The following is a 22,920-nucleotide window of genomic DNA, read 5'->3' as shown; positions in this document are numbered from 1 at the left end:
ATACCCTCAAATTCAAATCCAAACCCTAAATCAAATTCCTTACCTCTCAAATCAAATCCTCTTATCAAACTCCTTAAACACATACCTTTCAAATCAAATTCCTAAATCAAATTCATACATCAAATTCCTCAAATCAAATTCCTCAAATTCTCAAATCAACTCCTTAACCACAAACACACCACTCATATCAACTCTTACTTCCACTACGATGTCAGGACCCCTTACGATTCACTCCCTCCTTGCATACTCACAGATGCATGCAGTCACTCCTGCTGAACCAGCTACTTGGGCTCATGCTTCTATCGTCACCACCAAAGGTTATGCTTTTCATACGTCCTCTCCAAAGCCCACATGAATTATTGACTCATGTGCTATAGATCACATGACATTTGATCATGGCCAACTTATTAGTCACAAACCAACCACTCAGTTGGTGGTGTCTAATCTAATAGTACTCATTCCCTTGTGGTTGGGGAGGGGTCTCTATGATTTTTTGAAGTTCATGTTTTGACTTGTTTCAATGCTCTTGAAATTAATGGTTTGAATTCTTGAAGTTCATGTTTTGATTTTTTGACATTCATGTTTTGACTTGTTTCAATGCTCTTGAAATTCATGTTTTGAATTCTTGAAGTTCATGTTTTGAATTCTTAAAGTTCATGTCTTGATTTTTTGAAGTTCATATTTTGACTTGTTTCAATGCTTTTGAAGTTCATGTTTTGATTTCTTGAAGTTCATGTTTTGAATTCTTGAAGTTGTTGTTTTGATTTTTTGAAGTTCATGTTTTGACTTGTTGCAATGCTGCAGAAGCTCTAACATCCAACGGTGGGTGCTTTCTCTGGGGACTACTCTTAGGCAACTTGGCCTGCCACCTCTACCACAACCATAGCGGCAGTCATTCCGCCTCCTAGAAACCCAAGCAGCCTTGGAGCAGGAGGGGTTGCTTGGCCTGCTCTCACTGCCGCAGTCGCAATCTGTGCTTTGGCCATATTAAAACATGACGTTGCCGTCACACCAAACGACAACAAGCTAATAGCGACAGCCCCCATAACAGCTACAATAGTCGTCATTTTTCAATTCAATATGAATTGGACAGACTGACTGAATTTCTCAAACATCTCAGGTAACTCAGAACTTAAAGTTTTCCAAAGTTAGTCAATTTCTTTCTCTCTAATCTCTCTCTCTCTCTCTCTCTCTCTCTCTCTCTCTCTCTCTCTTTGTTCTTCCCATTCATTCTCTGATTTATATATTTTTAATTTCTTGCTCGATAAGGAGCAAGCAGTAGGGTGCACGTAGTAGGGATAATTTGGATTTTTTTTGTTCTCTCTTGGCACTCTGTTATGTTTTGTTCTTTCTTTATGCTTCGATCTATTAAATATGATGATGTTGTTGTTTATGTTATGTTGCTTTTTCGTTTTGTGTTTATGTTTGCTTCTTTGTTCTATGGTTTCGGAATTTTAAGAGTGATGTGATGATTGCATGTTAATCTTTAAGTTTATTATTTATAATCGACATATAAGTACCTTTGTTACAGCTGTCTTGCCTTGCTTAATTTTCTCTGATCACATATGCATGTCCTCTTGTATGTTTGCTTTACTATCTCTGTTATTTGGTTTATATTTAATGTTTTGAATTCTTGAAGTGTATGTTTTGATTTTTTGAAGTTCATGCTTTGACTTGTTTCAGTGCTCTTGAAGTTCATGTTTTAAAGTTCATTTTTTGAATTCTTAAAGTTCATGTTTGGAAATATTGAAATTCATGGTTTGGTTTAGGGGAAAGACCCAAATGAACTTGATTGTGGAAATGACCCTAATAAACCCAATTGGGGAAACGACCTGAATTAACCGAATTGGGGAAACAACCATCGTTAACTTGTTCTTATGTTATTTCGGGTGCACAGCTGAAGCATGCAAGAGCTTGCTCCCTACCTCATACCTCTACTAGAGGTTTTATTACTCGAAGATGAAAAATTTTATATATCAACCAACAGGAAAGATAACTAAAGAAGGGTAAAAGAAAGAAGGGAAAAAGAAAAAATGAATGGTGTGAGACAGGTTCGGAAGACACTCAGGGGTGATTTACTTGAGTAGGAGGGAAAAATCCATGAGATTGTCCGATTCATGTATAATTGGAATATGATGGCTCTGTACACTGTTGGGGTTAGCTAGGCATCCTCTGTTGCGACGGTTGCGTCCTATACTTTTATTCCAAGAGCATAGAGGCAAAAATATTTTTTGAAGTTCATGTTTGGAAGTTCATATTTGGAAATATTTAAGTTCATGGTTTGGTTTAGGGAAAACGACATGAATTAACATGATTAGGGAAATTACCCGAATTAACCCGATTGGGGGAAACGACCTGGATTAACCCAATTGGGGAAACGACCTTTGTTAACTTATTTCTCGGTTATTTCGGGTGCACATATGAAGCATGCAAGAGCTTGCTCCTACCTCCTACCTCCACCTATAGAGGTTTTATTACTCGAAGATGAAAATTTTTATAGACCAACCAACATAAAAGATGAATAAAGAATGGTAAAATAGAGAGTGGAAAAAGAAAAAATGAATGGCATGAGACAGGTTTGGAAGACACTCAGCGGTGATTTGCTTGAGTTTGTGGGAAAAAAACATGAGATTGTCCGATTCGTGTATAATTGTTGCAGTTAGCTTGACATCCTCTGTTGCGACGATTGCGTCTTATGCTTTTATTGTAAGAGCATAAAGGCAAAAAGATTTTTTTGAAGTTCATGTTTGGAAGTTCATGGTTTGGTTTAGGGGAAACGACTTGAATTAACATTATTAGGGAAATTACCCGAATTAACTCGATTCGGGAAACGATATGAATTAACCCAACTAGGGAAACGACTTTCGATAACTTGTTCCTCGATTATTTCGGGTGCACATTTGAAACACGCAAGAGTTTGCTCCCTACCTCCTACCTCCACCTATAGATGTTTTATTACTCAAAGATGATAAATTTTATTGACCAACCAACAGAAAAGATGAATAAAGAATGTTAAGAGAGAGAAAGGAAAAAGGAAAAATGAATGGTGTGAGACAGGTTTGGAAGACACTCGGGGGTGATTTACCTGAGTTGGTTGGAAAAATTCATGAGATTGTCTTATTCATGTATAATTGGAAGATGATGGCTCTGTACACTGTTGGGGTTTGCTTGGCGTCCTTTGTTGCAACAGCTGCGTCATTTTCTTTTATTGTAAAAGCAAAGAGGCAAAAATATTTTTTGAAGTTCATGTTTGGAAGTTCATATTTGAAAATATTTAAGTTCATGGTTTGGTTTAGGGGAAACGACTCGAATTAACATGATTGGGAAAATTACTCGAATTACCCTAATTGAGGAAACGACTTGAATTAACCTAATTGGGGAAACGACATTTGTTAACTTGTACCTCGGTTATTTCGGGTGCACATCTAAAGCATGCAAGAGCTTGGTCCTTACCTCCTACCTCCACCTATAGAGGTTTTATTACTCGAAGATGAAAATTTTTATAAACTTACCAACATAAAAGATTAATAAAGAAGGGTAAAAGAAAGAAGGGAAAAAGAAAAAATGAATGGTGTGAGACAGGTTTGGAAGACACTCAGGGGTGATTTACCTGAGTTGGTGGGAAAAATCCGTGAGATTGTCTGATTCGTGTATAATTGTTGCGGTTAGCTTGGCGTCCTCTGTTGTGATGGATGCGTCCTATGCTTTTATTGCAAGAGCACATAGGCAAAAATTTTTTTTGAAGTTCATGGTTTGGTTTAGGGGAAACGACCCGAATTAACCCTATTGGGGAAATTACCCGAATTAACTCGATTGGGGAAACGACCTAAACTAACCCAATTGGGGAAACAACCTTCTTTAACTTGTTCCCCTATTATTTCGGGTGCACAGATGCTTGATTCCTACCTCCTACCTCTATCTATAGAGGTTTTATCACACGAATATGAAAAATTTTATATACCAACCAACAGGAAAGATGAATTAAGAATGGTAAAAGCGAGAAGAGTAAAAGAAAGGATAAAATCAACTACCAGTCTACAACTAACTCCAATGCTGATCCAATGCATGCATGCCATATTTTTCACAATATCCAACATGAAGTTAATGGAGCCATAGACATATATAGTCATCAATTAAACATGAAATGCACATTTTATTTAATTGACTGATCACCTACAGTTTCATTTAGGGCAATTGTTCGTAAAGGAACTATAAGCAAAAAAATAAACAATCTACAGAAAGAAGAACTCAGAGTACACTAGAAGAAAAATCCAAATAGAGAACTGTTACAATTTTATTCAATGAAAATTTGTAAATTCTTAACCAAGGCAGACTGGATGTAATCACAAAATGCAATAAGATTACCTAGTGCAAAATTTATAAGGTAAAGCTTAAAACTTGTAAGTTGTAATGTCACAAAATCAACACGGAATTCACTGGAAAAACCCTATGAAACACCATAATTTCTTTTTCTTTTTTAATTCTTTTTGGTGAGAAATAAAGGAGCTTTATTGGGAGACTTTTTATCACAAATGGTTCCTGAGGTTTGCCATATTATAACCTTTGGTCTTTTATGTTTTTTTTTATAGACATTATTGCTCCTAAAATGTTGCAGTGTCGTTTTGGGTAGTTTTGTTAACACCCTATTTTCATCTATGGTATGGACACCTATGTTTTTCCGGACACCTATATTATTTTTTCAATATTCATTGGACACCCAAACTTGATTTAGAAACTTCCAAATATACTCATCATTTAATTTATTTAGCACATTACTTGGACACCTACATTTATACGTTCCAGAGCTTGAAACTAAAACATTTTATGATATGGTGAGCGAATTTGAACACATAACCTAAGTTGGATTTAGTTTAGTTTAATTTTGGTTTTAAACTATTCATTAGCACTTTTTGGTTTAAAACTATTTCACGTGACCTATTTAATTGTACATGAATAAGAGGAAACATAAAAGAAAAAAAAAAGGGAAATGAATATTGCAATCTCATTTTAACTCTTGCAGCCATCTCTATGACATTTTGAGCACTTGAAATGCTGGTAGATGCGCAATGATGCACTTCTTGGACTTGAGTATCAGATTCCAGCTCATCTGGGGTCACCTTCACTGAGCATTCAGTAAATCCACACCAATAAATCTGTTAAAAATATGGATAGTAACCAATCATAATGCCTATAAACAGTTTTTTTTTTTCCAAACCAATCAATCATAAGTTTAACAAAGGCCGACCAACTATGTGTTGATCATTATACAATGTTGTAGTACATGTTTCATTATGTCTCAATAGTATGTACTCATATACTCTTTTTTCTTTCTTGATTTTTTTTATTTATATGTTAAGGATTTTTGTCGTGATGAGGTTTGATACAAACTTTTCTTTTGTTTTCTTCACCTTTTTCCCTTTTGTTTATTGTTCATTTGCAGTTCATAGCTTATGTGCCATATTCTGGGTTTAAAAAAGGAAGCTAATGCCAGGTTTGACATTCTCAAATGATCTTATTTCCAGAGATGAGGGCCTCTACTGTGATTTTGCTTGCCTTCTGTACAGGTAATTCATGTTTTTTTAATAGGGAGTTTGTTGGCGAAATCCTTGATCCACTTTTAGTCCCAAAATCAGGGAATTCAAGAAATTTGATAAAATAATTTCAATAACCAAATGACAGATACTTCTGTTGTTGCTATTGACTAAAGTTTGTTACAAAAGCAATTACCTTGGCAAAAAGTTCATGGCATTGTACATGAAGCTGTCGAGATTGAGACCAAGTTTGTTTGTGAGGCCCATCCATGTACATTAATTGGCATGAACTTAGATCTCATGAGCCGGTGCATAAAATTTGTTGCTGATCGACTCTTGGTATATCTCTGATGATTTGTTCCTCTTTTCTTTTTCTTTTTTTCCTTTCTTTAATTCCTAGATAAATAAGGGACTTGTGTTTAATTGTTATAGTTTTTCCTAGTGTTACATATCAATATGAATGTAATAGAATATACTCTACCTTCCAAGTTGCATTCGGGTAGAGGAAGTACAAAATAACCTTATTTATATGATAATGAATAATGATCTAGCATTTTCCTTTACAAAATAACCTTATACAATCAAGCGTTTTCTTTTACAAAATATCCTTATAAGTTCGTTCACAAGACAGACTTGAAAAAACAGATGATAAGAAACAAATATAAGTGTAATAACCAAGCAATACCACAATACTACAATGGCAATATGATAACAATACAAATGCAATAGAGGAGCAATACAATGGCAATACAAAAACTCCACATTCCCACTATAATTTTATTCCACATTCCCACATTATATATTCATAATCTACAACATACATTTTATACTCCTATATCGTCAACATACCCTCGAGTAAGGAACGGGCGGAAAGGCTTCTGTAAAAGTTGAGGATGTAAAAGATGTTCTTGACTTGAAGGTGGATTAGTTACTAGCCAAAGGCTTCTTAGGAAATTATTTTCCTTTTGCTTCTTTTGGTAAACATTATCATGATATTTTGACAAAAAAATATGAAGTGAGCAACATTTTGTAAATAATGCATGTTTTAGTTTAAGGGTTGAGACAAAAAAAATAGCCTAATTTGGTCCGAGATTAGTTGCCTCCCCTGCAACAAATTATATTAATTAAGAAAACCAACCCAAAATCCAAGCTCCACTCCATTGTAATGTCACGTAGATTATGAAGTGGTAATAGACATGTATAAAAGCAATACGACAACAATAAACAAGCAATAAAATGGCAATATACAAGTAATACGAAAGCAATAAAAATACAATAAACAAGTACCTTATGAATATCTTTTGTACTCAGTTTTCTAGATTATACAATGTTCTAATTGTTGAACTATTACAATATTTAGTTGCTACATAAAATAAATAGTACATAAAAAATCAATGCCCATGTCTGAAAATTTCATCTCATTATAATAATGACCTAAAAAACAATATTATGTACATTATAGAAATATTATAAATATACGGGTCCACAAGAAGAATACATAATGTCTTAGATGTCCTTACTAATTCTTGGAACCTAATAATAACAAGTATAGTCAATGATGTGTACAATATGCTGCAAGTTTACTTAGCATTTTCATAATAGAAGCTTTGCTTTTGTCTTCAGAAGGCAGCCCAAACAACTCCTTGGCTACGCTCATTACATTATGCACAAAATGGTCTCCAACGCCAATGTATGACTTGCACATCAGTGCTTGCACAAACCAGCTAAAACACATTGTATAACTATTAACCTCAGATTGTTCTTGAGAGGGAATCGCGTTGAGTGCGGATTTTCTTTTCCTTGTGCAATTTGAAAAGAAAAAGAAAAAGAAAAGAAATTGTCAAGACAAAACTGCAAAAAGTGATTATATCAAAAATTTTCCCTTACATTTTTCCTGTCAATGATATACATACCCTGTGAAATTGGAGACATTCTTGACATTGAAAATGAAGTAACATTCCACATTTACACCCAACCACACAAACCAATGCAGTAAAACATGACAGTCAAGAAATTTCATCCAAACGCAAGCCTTCAACATATAATCTTATCGAATGGAGAATAAACAAAGGCTGTAATCTTCAAACGTGGACAGATGCCACAAACATGGGAGTAACTGAGACAACTCCGATGAAGAACAAGGTGGCTATTGAGTTGAAATCATACAGATCCCCATGGGATCGCAAATCTCCAAGAGCTAATCCAACCTGAGGAAAAAAAACAGAGTCAAAGATATATAAGCATAACCAGTGACACTTGAGTACATTATGAATGCAAGAGAACTCAGATAAATCACCATTATAATTTTCCTTCATAGATTAGGCCTAACTCTATCTCAGCACCTTAACATGTTGGTTGCAGGTGGTTTGAGTTCCAACCACTTCGTGAAATTAACCAAAATAAAAACCAAAATTGATACTTTCTCTTCTGAAACTAGAAAACTAACAATATTGCTAAATATGGTTTTATCTTTTTCTGCGTGAGTAAACAGTGCGAATTGAGATGACTGAGATGAAGGTATAATGATCTTCCTATGTTCAAAAAATAACAATCATATTTGTTTTTGCGTAATGATTTTTATTTTGGGACATTTGAGCTTAGAATACTTCAGAATTTGAGTAGAGTTTTGACAATTTCTTGTGATGTTCTAAGACCACAATTGAACTTCTTAATTTAACCCAAAATTTTCATAGAAGTGAAAGACACATACCCTGACAGTGACATACCTAGCTAGAATCAAACCAATTATGGTTGCTATGAAGAAAATATGATAGGGTACATCCACTATTGGTGAGCAAGATTAATAAACGTGTTTGGTAAGGTGGGAGTCAATCGTAAAAACAACTTGTAATCAAAAGTCCTTATCTTCTTTTAGCCACCTGGAAGAAAAATAAATGACTCATTCCTATTTTTGAAGTTAGTATCAATGAGAGATATGGAGACATTTGAATTTACTTGGTTTTAGAAAAACTGCAGCTTGTCAGGCCAAAGAGAAAAGACAATGGGCCTCCCTATCAACTTTGATAAGAAATAACAAGAAGATGCACTAGTAGTGGCATTGAAAACCACAAAAGCTATACCTCTGAAAACCCCAAAAAGGGAACCAACAAGCAAGGACATGAATACAGTACCAGGGATCATGAAAGTCGTCATAAATATATAAACCATGTAGTACCCCAACAAAACCTGAGCAGTGTAGTCACTTGTGTAGTACTCAAGGTGAACTCTACCTAGAAGAAGACAATGAAACAATAAATAAATAAAACTGACAAAATACTATGAAACTAATATTCCACAATCTCTCTGTAAATGAAGAACATACAATAGGGACAAAACACAATGCATCATTTGTCAAACTAGGGGAGTCGATTAGCTATAAGAAACCATGTTTCTGTGAAACCTACTTGTTTGATTGTCTAGACTTGAAAAATTACTTGTTTGATTGCCATAGTTTATTTTTTAGCTTACATTTTTTGTTCCTAACTCCTACTTCAACTATACTAAGTCAAGGAAACAACAATCTCATCCCTAATTTCATATGTCGTTTTTTATACTGAAGAGACTATATATTAATAATTAAGGTGTAACACACACAAAAGTTAGAACCAGAGATTGGTAAGCAAGACAAACAATATTTTACTTCCACAGTCTTCATCCTAGTTCCTGCTTATAGTACTATAAGAACCATAACCCACAACAACCACGAGTTTATAGCATATTACCATGCATACTAGCAAAGAATTTATAATAATCATGCACTTGAATCGAACTGGAGTTCAATGAACTCATGAGCTTTCTACTAAACAGTTCCTAAAATTGAGTGTTGTTTTTGTCAATGCAGAGTGGTTAATGAGACATTAGATAGCATTTCTATGGACCTTGGTTTCAGTGGGAATCCCTTGGCTAAGGGTAATTAGTGATATTTGCTATTCACTTAGCTAAATGGATTTCATAATTTGATCTCATGTCTTCTATGGAATTGTGGGGAAAGGAAATAGAACAAAGACTAATCAAAGGATCAATGTCAGATAACCAATTTGGATTTATGGAACTAGGGAGCAGGGATGGACCCAGGAATATGAACTCGTAGGGTCATAGTGTAGGCTCTAAAGAATTTTGGGTTTTTTTTTCCGGAGAATTTCTCGCCAAGAAGGATTATCAAGCTTCACAAAAAAAGTTGGCCAATCACAGGTATGTATTCCTTCAATTTCATACTCGGTTGAAGAATTGTGTTCAATTTCATATTCAGTTGAAGAATGGGCTTTAGAGAATTTTGGAGTTTTTTTTTCCAGAGAATTTCTAACCAAGAAGGATCATCGAGCTTCACAAGAAAAGCTGGCCCACCACAGGTATGTATTCGTTCAATTTCGTACTCGGTTGAAGAATTGTGTTCAATTTCGTATTCGGTTGAAGAACGAGCTTTAGAGAATTTTTGGGTTTTTTTCCAGAGAATTTCCCGCCAAGATGGATTTTTGAGCTTCACAAAAAAAGGTCGCCCATCACTGGTATGTATTCATTTAATTTCATACTCGGTTGAAGAATTGTTTTTAATTTCATATTCGATTGAAGAATGGGCTTTTGAGAATTTTGAGGTTTTATTTTTTTCCAGAGAATTTCTAGCCAAGACGGATCATCAAGCTTCACAAGAAAAGCTGGCCCACCACAGGTATGTATCCTTTCAATTTCATACTCGGTTGAAGAATTGTGCTCAATTTCATATTTGGTTAAAAAATGGGCTTTATAGAATTTTGGGGTTTGTTTTTTCCAGGGAATTTCTAGCCAAGATGGATCATCAAGTTTCACAAAAAAAGCAAGCCCACCACAAGTATGTATTCTTTCAATTTCATACTCGGTTGAAGAATTGTGTTCAATTTTGTATTCGGTTGAAGAATGGACTTTAGAGAATTTTAGGGTTTTTTTTCCATTGAATTTCTTGCCAAGAAGGATCATCAAGCTTCACAACAAAAACCTAGCCCACCACAGGTATGTATTCCTTCAATTTCATAATCGGTTGAAGAATTGTGTTCAATTTCAGATTCGGTTGAAGAATGGGCTTTTGAGAATTTTGGGGTTTTTTTCCCAGAGAATTTCTAACCAAGAAGGATCAACAAGCTTCACAAGAAAAGCTGGCCCACCACAGGTGTGCATCCCTTCAATTTCATACTCGGTTGAAGAATTATGTTCAATTTCGTATTCGGTTGAACAATGGGCTTTAGAGAATTTTGGTGTTTTTTTTCCTTGGAATTTCTCGCCAAGAAAGATTATCAAGCTTTACAAAAAAAGTTGGCTCATCACAGGTATGTATTCATTCAATTTCATAGTCGGTTGAAAAATTGTGTTCAATTTCATATTCGGTTAAAGAATGAGCTTTTGAGAATTTTGAGGTTTTTTTTTCTAAAGAATTTCTAGCCAAGAAGGATCATCAAGCTTCACAAGAAAAGCTGGCCCATTATAGGTATGTATCCTTTCAATTTCATAATCGGTTGAAGAATTATGCTCAATATCATATTTGGTTAAAGAATGGGCTTTATAGGATTTTGCGGTTTTTTTTCCAGGCAATTTCTAGCCAAGATGGATCATCAAGCTTTACAAAAAAAGCTGGCCCACCACAGGTATGTATTCCTTCACTTTCATACTCGGTTGAAGAATTGTGTTCAATTTCATATTCAGTTGAAAAATGGACTTTAGAGAATTTGGGGTTTTTTTTTTCCAGAGAATTTCTTGCCAAGAAGGATCATAAAGCTTCACAAGAAAAAAACTAGCCCACCACAGGTATGTATTCCTTCAATTTCATAATCAGTTGAAGAATTGTGTTCACTTTCGTATTCGGTTGAAGAATGGGCTTTTAAGAATTTTGGGTTTTTTTTTTCCCCAAAGAATTTCTAACCAAGAAGGATCATCAAGTTTCACAAGAAAAGTTGGCCCACTGCAGGTATGTATCCCTTCAATTTCGTACTCGGTTGAAGAATTGTGTTCAATTTCATATTCTGTTGAAGAATGGGCTTTAGAGAATTTTGAGGTTTTTTTTCCACAGAATTTCTCAGTTGGCCCATTACAAGTACGTATTCCTTCAATTTTATACTCGGTTGAAGAATTGTGTTCAATTTCGTATTCGGTTGAAGAATAGGCTTTAGAGAATTTTGGGGTTATTTTTCTAGAGAATTTCTAGCCAAGAAGGATCATCAAGTTTCCCAAAAAAAGCTTGCCCACCACAGGTATGTATTCCTTCAATTTAATACTCGGTTGAAGAATTGTGTTCAATTTTACATTCAGTTGAAGAATGAGCTTTAGAGAATTTTGGAGTTTTTTTTTCTAGGGAATTTCTAGCCAAGAAGGATCATCGAGCTTCACAAGAAAAGCTGGCCCACCACAGGTATGTATCCTTTCAATTTCATACTCGGTCGAAGAATTGTGCTCAATTTCATATTTGGTTAAAGAATGGGCTTTATAGAATTTTGGGGTTTTTTTTTTTAGGGAATTTCTAGCCAAGATGGATCATCAAGCTTCACAAAAAAGCTAGCCCACCACAAGTATGTATTCATTCAATTTCATACTCGGTTGAAGAATTGTGTTCAATTTCATATTCGGTTGAAGAATGGACTTTAGAGAATTTTGAGGTTTTTTTATCTAGGGAATTTCTTGTCAAGAAGGACTATCAAGCTTCACAAAAAAAGTTGGCCAATCACATGTATGTATTCCTTCAATTTCATACTCGGTTGAAGAATTGTGTTCAATTTCAAATTCGGTTGAAGAATGTGCTTTAGAGAATTTTGAGGTTGTTTTTTCCAGAAATTTCTAGCCAAGAAGGATCATCAAGCTTCACAAAAAAAGCTAGCTCACTACAGGTATGTATTCCTTCAATTTCATACTCAGTTGAAGAATTGTGTTCAATTTCATATTCCGTTGAAGAATGGGCTTTTGTGAATTTTGGGTTGTTTTTTCCTGCAAAGAATATCTGATCAAGAAGGATCATTAAGCTTCAAAAGAAAAGCTGGCCCACCGCAGATATGTATCCCTTCAATTTCATGCTCGGTTAAAGAATTGTGTTCAATTTCGTATTCTGTTGAAGAATGAGCTCTAGGGAATTTTTGGGTTTTTTTTCCAGAGAATTTCTCGCTAAGAAGGATTATCAAGCTTCCCAAAAAAAGTTGGTCCATCACAGGTATGTATTCATTCAATTTCATACTCGGTTGAAAAATTGTGTTCGTAGGCTTTTGAGAATTTTGGGTTTTTTCCAACCAAAGAATTTCTAACCAAGATGGATCATCAAGCTTCACAAGAAAAGCTGGCCCACCGCAGTTATGTATCCCTTCAATTTCATACTCGGTTGAAGAATTGTGTTCAATTTCGTATTCTGTTGAATAATGGGCTTTAGAGAATTTTGGTGTTTTTTTTCCAGAGAATTTCTCACCAAGAAGGATTATCAAGCCTCACAAAAAAAGTTGGCCCATCACAGGTATGTATTCCTTCAATTTCATACTCGGTTGAAGAATTGTGTTCAATTTCATATTCGGTTGAAGAATGGGCTTTAGAGAATTTCGGGGTTGTTTTTTTCTAGAGAATTTCTAGCCAAGAGGGATCATCAAGTGTCACAAAAAAAGCTGGCCACCACAGGTATGTATTCCTTCAATTTCTTACTCGGTTGAAGAATTGTATTCAATTTCATATTCAGTTGAAGAATGGGCTTTAGAGAATTTTGGGGTTTTTTTTTTCCAGGGAATTTCTAACCAAGAACGATCATTGAGCTTCACAAGAAAAGCTGGCCCACCACAGGTATGTGTTCCTTTAATTTCATACTCGGTTGAATAATTTTGTTCAATTTCATATTCGGTTGAAGAATGAGCTCTAGAGAATTTTGGAGTTTTTCTTTTTCAGAGAATTTCTAGCGAAGAAAGATCATCAAGCTTCAGGAAAAAAGGCTGGCCTACCATAGCCTTCAATTTCATATTCGGTTGAAGATTGAGCTTTAGAGAATTTTTGGGGTTTTTTTTTCTTCGGAGAATTTCTAGCCCATAAGGATCATCAAGCTTCACAAAAAAAGCTAGCCCACGACAGGTATGCATTTCTTTGGTTTTTCATTTTGATTTCTGGTCTTGAATTGTAATTAGATGTTTGATTCTTTGTCTTTTGAGAATTGGTTGAGATTTTTAGGGTTATGGGCTTTAGATAATGTTGGGGGTTTTTTTTTCCAGAAAATTTCTAGCCAAGGAGGATCATCAAGCTTCACAAAAAAAGCTGGCTCACCACAGGTATGCATTTCTTGAGCTTTTCAATTTGATTTCTAGTCTCGAATTGTTATTAGATATTTGGTTCTTTGTCTTTCGAGAATTGGTGGGGATTTTAGGTTACGGGTTTTTTGTTATGAAAATAACTCTCCATGAAAGCCCAAGGCAGAAAAGCTAAATGGCCGAAAGACGAACCCACTAGAAGCATACACCGCCCAAAGTTGTCCTCAATAGCGAAATTGACAAATATTTTCGCATAAGACAGAAAGCTCATCAAAATACGACAAATAGGTGTTTTTCCTTCTTTAGTCATAGTGAAACGAACGCAAAGTGAACCTCATTTTCCCTTCCCAGAAACCCAACAACTCAATAAAACCTATCAAAGCATACTTTGGGATTTTTTGGTTCTTGTATTTTGAGAAGATTAGGTTTAGGGTTATGGAGTTAAGTTGATTTCAGGTTCTGAATTTGTTAATTAGATGTTTGGTTCGTTGGGACTTCTTGTATTTAGATTTAGGGTTTTGGAATTATTGATTTGATTTTTGGGTTTTTGTGTATAGACAATTTATGGCAAACACACAACCAATAGCCAATCTAAATCAGGGGAGAACAAGGTTTTTTTGCAGTCTTCAACTCCAAGGAGCAAAATTGATCTTGACTTTGATAATTCTTTCTCCAATTTGAATAAACAAGTATGCAGGGACGGACCCAGGAATATGAACTCGTAGGGTCATAGTGTAAAAGTTCAATTTTTTTTTTTTAAAGATTAAAGCTTGGTGGGGAAAGGGTTAAAGGTTCGTGGGTGGGTGAAGATTGGGGATTTAGGTTTAGGAAATGAGGGTTTTGGAGTTTTGAGAAGGGTCTATTATGTTTGGTCGAAGAGAAGGTCTGTTTCAACTACAATCTATTGAAGACAATAATAAAATAAAGTTTCATTTCATTTTATTGAAGTTGAAGAACAAAAACGCAAATCCACCAAAAACTAGATATATAGTTGGGTGTCTACTAGATGGATGCAGAAGCTATCGACAAAAAAAAAGAAAAAAGATAGATGCAGAAGCTCTAACTAAGCCGGGGCTACTTGGCCGGCCACCGCCGCCGCTCCCTCTGTCGCCGTCGCCGCCGCCGCCGCCGCTCCCTCTCTTCCTCTTGCTATCACTGCCGCTGTCACTATCGCTGCCACAGCCGTTCCCGCTCCCAGGAGCCCGAGCAGTCCTGGAGCAGCAGGGGCTGCCTGGCCTGCTGTCGCTGCCGAAGCCGCAGCCGCCGCTCTCTTCTCCCTTGCGTTCGGGGCTCTAGCCATGATAAAACATGAGCCTGCCGTCACAGTCAAAGACAAGCAGGATACCGCAGCAGCCCCCAAAACAGAAAAAACGGTCGTGGTCTTCCAGTCATCAACGAATTGCACGGCATGATGCAGCTTCTCAAACATCTCAGGAGTTAAAGAGTGGTTCAATCTCTCAATGCCCTCTGGTATTTCATGGCTCAGGGTTTTCCAGATTCTCTTCATCTCTCTCTCTCTCTCTGTCTCTGTCTCTCTCTCTCTCTCTCTGTTCTTTCCGTGGGTTATATCTTTTGGCTTATATCTTGTTAATTTCTGGATTGATAGGGAGCAGGGAGCCTGCTGGAGCCGAAATAACCAGAGTAACAGAAGAAGCAGAGCGCATGATGATTACCGGAAATGGTATGAATTGGTAATTTGCTTTTGAAAAAAATATATATATATTAGAATTACTAAAAATAGTATAGTAAGATATAAATGCCAGATAAAGTAAAATTAAATGAATTTGGCTTACAGACTTCCGAAGCTTGATGGTGGAGGGGCTAGAATAGGAATTGGAAACCCTTCATGGAGACGCTCTTTGCCTCGTATATGCTTGTGGCAACTCTTTCTTCATTCTTATTTGGCTACCATCTCGGGTTCGTCCCTAATGCTGAAACTCAATTTCCTTTTCTGTTTTTCTTATTTATATGTTTTTCTAACTTATATATAGCATACTCTTTGTTGTTTTTGTCAATGCAGAGTGGTTAATGAGACACTAGATAGCATTTCTATGGACCTTGGTTTCAGTGGGAATCCCTTGGCTAAGGGTAATTAGTGATATTGGCTCTTCTCTTAGCTAAATGGATTTCATAATTTGATCTCATGTCTTCTATGGAATTGTGGGGAAAGGAAATAGAACAAAGACTAATCAAAGGATCAAGTGTCATATAACCAATTTGGATTTATGCCACTAGGGAGGGAATTTACTTACGACCACCAAAATCAAATCATTAGGGTTTGTGACCACCCGAAAACCCCTAAACAAAATACTGAGAATGAAATCATGAATTACTCATGACCACCTCTTCCGTGATCCAACTTTTTCAGGTTTTTCCTTCTTATACCTTGCACTCAAAGGTGTCCAGATAAACAAAACCATAGCTTCCTTGCTTCAACTACTCTTATGACCACCAGAAGGAAATAACCAAGGTTTATGACCACTGTAAACCCTAAACCTTAAACAAAATACTAAGAACAAATCATGACCTTTTACATGATCCAAAGTTACATGTTTCCTCCTTATACCTCTCACTATAAGTTTTGCAGATAAACAAAAATATTACTTACCAAAAGAAAAGTTTCTTTTACTGCTTTACATCTATCACAATTAGGGAATGGTGCATGTTGCATACTCCTCAGGTAGCTGAAGTATATGAGTCTTAAACAATTTTAATGTGATTTTTCAGTGCAACAACCAAAAGTCTATGGGGCATGCTTTTAGGGAGGATATTTGTGGTTACTGGGATGGACATTGGCCCACCTGTTGCTGCTATCTATGTATCAGAGGTATAAGAAATTATCTTTGTTGTTTTCTCTGCAACTGTCAATTGAAATTGGTTAGTCTCCATTTGATTTTCTAAAATATTTAAGCATGCTCTGTTCACTTGAGCAGATTTCACCAGCATTTGTAAGGGGTACTTTTGGGAGCTTCACACAAATTGCGACATGTCTTGGACTTATGGGATCTCTCTTTTTTGGACTCCCAGCCAAGGATATAGTGGGTTGGTAAGATAAATCTCATGGGATCACAATATTCCCGAAAACTTTTTATTTCAAGTTTTCATCTATTATTTCTTATGTTGCGCATCTTATGTATTTTCCAACAGTTATCTAAGGCACTATCTTCTTTCAACATGATTGATGCTTAGGTGGCGGGTTTGTCTTTGGGTATCTATTGTTCCTGCTGCAGTACTTGGTGTTTGCATGGAGTTCTGTGCAGAGAGTCCTCGGTGGCTTTTCAAGGTTTTGTGCTCTCATTTCTTAATCACCAATCTTTAAAACAGTTGGTCAAGTTAGTGTCTTGTGTTCAGTTCAATATAACTTTTCCTATTTGTTGGTCTTGAATTGGTTGAGATCTCTTCAGCTTTAGGGGCATTTTGGATTTTGATATGTAAATACTAAGTAAAAAGTTTGTTATTTAATGCTGTCTAAGGAATTAATATTATATATATATGTATGTATGTGTGCATATATGTATGTATATTTGGTATGAATGTACCTGTTGTCCAGTATAATTCATTTGATTATCATGTATGTCATCTCCTAATCCAGTTTGTATATAAATCTGGAGTGATCTGATTGATAATTGCATTTCGTAATCCAGTTCTGGCTTAAAGGGGGATATGAAGTTAATTCTTTTAATTTCTTCCTTTATTTTTCCTCGTCTTTCTCTATTGTTTCCAGTGGAGAGAAGGTTCATTTTCTCTTTTATCGGAAATGTTGGATGTTAGTGCTCAGAATTATATGTTGGTGCAACAGCCTTCAATATTTCTTTCTTGTTTTTTTTCTTTCTGTTTTTTCTCCCATATATGCATGCCTTTTGGTGATATTGTACAAGGATTATAAGAGCTGTGATAATTTGTTCACCTTCTAATACTAGGTATGAGTCAGATATAATGCGTTTCATTTTATTTTTGACCCATTGAAGGCTATTTATCAACATTGATTCTAACAGCTTTTCCTGACTCGGTTCAGAGAGGAAGAGGCACTGAAGCTGAAGCTGAATGTGAGAAACTCTTAGGTGCAGCACATGTTAAATTTGAAATATAGCAGAATTGTCAAAGTCTAACAGAGGGGATGAACTTGAGGCAGTAAAGTTCTCACAGCTACTGTATGGCCGACACTTCAAAAGTATATTTTTAGTTCACATTAATATATGATTTATTTAGATTTGACATATGTGCTTCCTTCTGCATGATTTCCTTATCGCCTCCGTATTTTGCAGTGGTTTTCATCGGGTCTACCATTTTTGCTTTACATCAGCTATCAGGCATAAATGCTGTATTCTATTTCTCTTCGACTGTCTTTAAAAGCTTTGGGGTGCCTTGAGATCTGGCAAACATGTGTTGGGATCGCGAATCTATCTGGTATGGTTGGGTTTACTCTCAAGCATTTTATTTTTGCATCTTTGAGATTATGCTTATTTGTTTCCTCATGTATTCATTGTAGTATTATTTTCGTCTTTTGGTCGATTTCCTTATGCTATTCTAGGGTCAGTTGTTGCAATGATCTTGATGGATAAGGTTGGAAGAAAGGTGCTTCTTCTTGGAAGTTTTTCTGGCATGGTAAGCTCCTAAAAACACTGACTATTTGATGCAAACTTTTGAGCTGAAATATTGGGATCAGAACTGTCAGTTATGTCTGTTCTGTGGTATCTGTCTTACCAATATTGCATTTCCTCCTACTTAGGTTTTTCCTTTTTGTTTGCATTAAATAAACTAGAAAAGTGACGTTATATGACCTTTTTATGCATTTCTTGGTTTAGGCAGTGGCAATGGGTCTTCAAGTAACTGGAGCAAGTTCTTATGCATCGGGATCTGGAGCATTGAGTCTATCGGTTGGTGGCATGCTGCTGCTGTGAGTAGTCAATCCTCTTCAACCTTGTTTATGCAAGGATTACAAGAGCTATGATAATTTGTACCCCATCCCAGAGCCATGGGATACCGAGGGGGAGGGACTTGAATCTAGGCCACACGTGATATTGCTTAATAATAAGCGAAGGCAAAATCACTTTTGGTCTCTCTAGTTTGCTGGATTTTCCATTTTTGTCCTTGTGGTTTTAATTGTGTGGAAGGGTATTTTAGACAAAATTAGAAGAAATTTGACATAATTTGTAATGTGACCTTGAATTGCACGGGATTTAAAACTTAATAAGTGCAGAGCGTGTTGGAAGAGTTCCTGGGACTGCAACATCTTTCTTGTTTACACAGAGGTTAACTTTGCTGCTGACTCTCTGGTAGCAAGGATGGCCATTTAAGGCATGGATTGATTTATGTTTAGGTTCTCTGGGCTTAGCCCTCTTTGTAACAAAAAATAAAACGCTTTCAAACTATTTATTTCTGCAAAAGTTATTGTGCTCAACCCAACCCAACTCAGCCCGCTCTACTAACTGGTCAACAGTCTGCAAAGTCAAGCCCAAGTTGACAAGTAGCTTTGTTTTGATGGGCTAGCCCAGCATGGTTGACTCTACCAATTATTCTCAAAACGTGTTTGTTTAGTGTAGTTTCATAATAGATGCTGGTAATTTGAAAGTTAAAATCTTTTTATTTTTATTTTTATTTTTTTTGAGGGGTTGCTTCTTTGCAGCCAAATTTTGGCCCTTTCATCAAATATTAATTCAGCTAAGATTTACATTAAAAATCTTTATTTGTTACTCTAATTCTAAAGTTAATCTCAATTTAGTACCATAAACTCTCACCCTTAAGATATGTTTGCCTCTGTACTCTCAATTTTAACAATCAAGTATCATAATCTTTCTAATTTTTTGCAATATGATTCTAGCGTTAACTTTAGCATCAAATTTTTCATTAATTGTCTACGTGACAGGCCTGAATTCCACCTATTCATTTCTTTCGCTGTCAATTAAAGGATATTTTAAAAAAATTGGTGTATTTTAGGAATTTTATAAGCATGGTAATTTCAAACCACAAATATAATAATTAACACAACCATTGCTCCTTACGAAAACACTTAACACACCCATTCCAAAACAACATTCGACCGACTCACCCCATTTTCAATATATATAAGTTTAGTATTCTAAGTTTACTCGTTCAATCATAACCGGACAATTTTATAAATTTTGTCGTTAAAATCGGACCGGACCGAACCGGGTAAATAGTACCAGTTTCGGTTCTAATTTCAGGCAAAAATCGGCCAGAACCATATCATTCCCACCCTAACTACCACTGCATGAAATGCTAATTAGTGAGAAGTAGGAAATTAAGACCTTTAATTACCACTTTGCTTTTACTTTCAAGTAGGAAATTAAGATCGTTAATTACCGCTTTACTTTTACTTTTATTCTTTTTAAAAGAAGATCAATATGTATTGTAGTAGTTATAACTTGTTGTACCACGACAGAACAAAACAATAGATTGTTTAATATTGATATTGAGTATGATTGAGGGTTTCTTTTGTTTATTTCTTCCAATTTAATAAGCAAGCATTTGAAGGTGTCTTTGTTGTAGAACGGGCTTGTATTATAACATAAATTAAAAGAATAAATATCTCACTTAGTTAATTATAACCAAATTTGGAATGAATATCTTTTGTGAAGTGATTGAATTCTTGATTGTCAACAAAAAGCTTTCTTTCTTTGCATAACCAAGTTGATGAATTTAGTCCAAAATAGGCAACATAACAGGTAATATGATCCAAAGTCATATAAAGTTCGACCAAAAAAAATTGAGAATGATAAAGTTTGACCAAAATCTCAAATACTTTGTAATCGTAACTTCTCTGTCGACATACATGATTTTCACAATTTGTTTCGCTAAATATTAAGTGATGGAGCAACTGTGCATACTCCAACACTCAAAAGAAGTGAAAATGGTATTTTAAAATATGGAAAGGAAGAGAGAGATCTCTTTTTCCTCTCTTTTTTTACCTTTAAAATGGAAAGACTAAAATACCCTTAAAATAGATAAAAATTAGGTGGTGTGCGTGTTAAAGTCGGATGACAAATCATTGATTTTGAAAAATTAAGATGACATTTATCTTAAATTTTTTTTTAGGGTGACAAATTGAAATTGAGGTATAAGTTCATGTGACATTTCTACAAAAATCCCCAAAAATTATAGTAAATTTAGCTTAACCCCTTCAAAGTCACTTTTCCTCAACTACAACCCATCTCTTTATTTTTGTTTGAATAAAATTATATTTTTGCTAAATAAAATCCGATGACTAGAATCCAATTCAACAAGTTACCGAATTTGTTGTACTTTTACGATTCCTAAAATACCCCTAACTAAGTCATTATTGTATTTTGTATATTAATGTAGGAACCAATATAGAAAGGAAAAAAAATAATTGAATGGTAACTAATGACATACGTTGAATTTTGGAAAGATCTCAAAATGGATGTAGGAATTAATTTGAAAATATTTTTAAAATTTAACATACCTAAGATCATTTAAAACACCAACCATACAATACCCTTGTCGACAACTCATCACAAACCGAATAATTCTATATCTATATCTCCTTAATTTGGGTTTTTCGGTTCCCTCTTTGGCAGCATAATTTTAGTTTCCTTTGCCTTGTTATAGAACTCTTATAATGGTTTTTGTCACATACTTGTTTCTTTCCTTTTCCTTGTCTTATATGATGAAATTGAGCTTTTCATGTTTGAGTTCTCTACGTCCAACTGGCTGGTATATTTTGTCATGCCCTGCAAAATGCTTTCGTTATCCTATCCACTATCCAAAAAGAGAAGATTTCAGTTTCACCAAAACATATATTAAAACGGTAAATAAATAAAACTAATAGACGAAAATCAAGCCCCCATTAAATTTAAACAAGGAAGATGAAGATGAAGATTAATATGAAAAATAATAAGATCTTCACCATTAAAATTTATAATAATATATAATATGATGAAACTAGTTACCTCCACAAATTCCTGATCTCTTGAACGATCTCATCAATCTTTTTTGTAATTGATGATATTTCTCTATGTGTTGTAAAGAAGAATAAGTAAAGAAGAATAGGTGAAGCCCACATAGTCAACTAACACCCACCAAACCTAATTAACCACACACCCACCAAACCAAACCACTACCCAATTGATTGAAGAATATTAATGATGTTGTTGATTGAAGAATATTAATGATGTTGTCTACCAATTATATTGTGAGGTGAACAACCAATGTCTTAGGCCTATAAATAGATACCTCCATCAAGAGAAGTTTGCACATAGAGAAGAGGAAGAGAAGGAAGAATGAGGTGAGTGAGTTGAGAGGAAAGAGAGCAAGAGAGAAATTCTCCAAGAGAGAAAATTGAGTGAGGCATACATATTGTAAACACTAAAGTTGTAGCCCTATTATTCTTACATAGTGAAAAGTTACTGCTGCTGCTCTCCGAGGACGTAGGCATAGCCGAACCTCGTTAAATGCTGTGTCTCATCTACTTTACGTGCAACTCAATATTCGCACATATCCTAGTTCATTTTACAACACTATGTATATTGATATTGGAGCCTATACACTTCTTTAGAACCTTGAACAAGGCCGCTCCAAGTAGTCCAAATATGAGAGATGATAGAGATTCAGATATCGTTGCCATTATAAATTGAGGTGATTATACAAAGGGCTCCCAAGCAGCAAAAATATTATGTTATAGTTTAGGATTTACTGTGGCTCATGTCACAAGATTGTGTCATTTATAATATACTTTTGGATAATTGGAATAACTTTTCTTTTGCTCCAAGTAAAACAATAATTTCCCATCCTATGTAAACCCATATTTTAAATAGGCCCTTCTCTTTCTCTAAAGTTACTTTAAAAAAAGGCTCAGCTTGCTGACTAGTAAAAGAAAAAAAAAAAAAGAAAAAAAAAAGCCCATTGAACAAAAAAAAATAAAAATAAAGAAAGAAGAAAAGACCAGTGAAAAAAAAGCCCAACATGACGTTGGAATAATGATGGGGCTGAGATCACTAAACCAAAACGACGGCGTCCATCCTCTCCTCTCGTGCGCGCCATTTTAGGCGCACATCAAATTCACGCAACGTCGCGACCTGTCTCATCCCCAGTTAACTCTCTTTTGCTTCTTCTTCCGCATTCCAGTCCACAGCTTTAACAATCTCTCTCTGGAAAACCTTATTTCTGTTCGAAATCAAATC

The 22,920-nt window shown here is 35.3% G+C and overlaps 1 pseudogene; it reads right to left on the bottom strand.

Annotated features, from left to right (window-relative positions):
* LOC18784062 lies at positions 7,114-9,260 on the bottom strand (annotated as a pseudogene).

This window comes from Prunus persica, chromosome G3, assembly GCF_000346465.2.
Source record: "Prunus persica cultivar Lovell chromosome G3, Prunus_persica_NCBIv2, whole genome shotgun sequence".
NCBI classification, from domain to species: Eukaryota; Viridiplantae; Streptophyta; class Magnoliopsida; order Rosales; family Rosaceae; genus Prunus; species Prunus persica.
The sequence above is the reverse complement of the archived record's forward strand: the minus strand, read 5'-3'. Positions and strand labels throughout refer to the sequence as shown.